Genomic DNA, 1,268 nt, shown 5'->3' on the forward strand with positions numbered 1-1,268 from the left:
ACTCATGTGGAAATCTGATCCCCAATGTAGCAGTGTTGGGAGCTGTTTGAGTCATGGGGGCGGATCCCTCATGGATGGATTAGTGCTCTCCCTGGGGGGTGGGGTAGTGAATGAGTTCTTGCTTTATTAGTTCCCACCAGAGCTGGTTGCTTAAAAGACCCTGGCACCTCTTCTCTCGCTCTCTTGCTTCCTCTCGCCATGTGACCTGCTTGTCCCCACCAGCTGCCCTGCCGCTTTCCACCATGAGTAGAAGCAGCCTGAGGCCTGCTCCACATACAACTGTCCCAGAATTGTGAGCCGGATAAACCTCTGTTTATAAATTACCCAGTCTCAGGTGTTCTGTTATAGCAATGCAAAAATGGACTAATACAGCATACAAAGAATATCCCAAGCAATCTACAAACTATTAGAATTAATATGTGAATTTAGCAAAGGCACTGATTATATCAATATAGAAGTATCAATTATGTTTTCTGTATAGTAAATACAAATAATTAGAAAATAAAATTTACAAATGATACCATTTATAATACAACCAGAAAACATCAATCCTAATAATAAATCTAACAAAAGGTGTGTAAACCATCAAAACTGAAAACTATATTGTTGAAAAACATGAAAGATGCAAAGACATGGAGGAATATACCCTATTCATGGATTGGAAGACTAAATATTGTTAAGATTTAGATTTTCTATAAATTTATCTCTAGTTTTCTGCAATATCAATCAAAATTTCAGGAATTGTTTTGGTGGAAATTGACAATTGGATTCTAAAATTGACAGGGAAATGCAAAGTGTCAAGAAGAGATAAGGCAATCTCGGAGAACAGAGTTGGAGGACTTACACTGCCAGTTATGAAGATCTACTATAAAGCTATCATAATCCAGACAGTGTGGTGTTGGCATAAAGATAAAAAAGTAGACTGATGGAAGAGAGTAGAAAGTCCGGAAACAGACCCATGCACGTGTGGTCACTTGATTTATCACAAAGGTAATATTACAGCGTAGTGGGGAGAGGACGATCTTTCAATCAATGTTTCTGGTCCATTGGGTGTCCACATGAAAAATGATGTCATAGGGCCGGCCCGGTGGCGCACTGGAGAATGCGCCGCTTGGGAGTGCGGTGGTGCTCCCGCCGAGGGTTCGGATCTCATGTGGTGACCGGTTCCCGCTCACTGGCTGAGCGCGGCGCAGGCGCAGCACCGAGGGTTGCGATCCTGTTGCCGGTCCCCGGTATGGGTGCGACACCGAGGGTTGCGATCTCATACC

The sequence above is a fragment of the Galeopterus variegatus genome, unplaced genomic scaffold, assembly GCF_000696425.1.
Source record: "Galeopterus variegatus unplaced genomic scaffold, G_variegatus-3.0.2 Scaffold1554, whole genome shotgun sequence".
Classification (NCBI taxonomy): domain Eukaryota; kingdom Metazoa; phylum Chordata; class Mammalia; order Dermoptera; family Cynocephalidae; genus Galeopterus; species Galeopterus variegatus.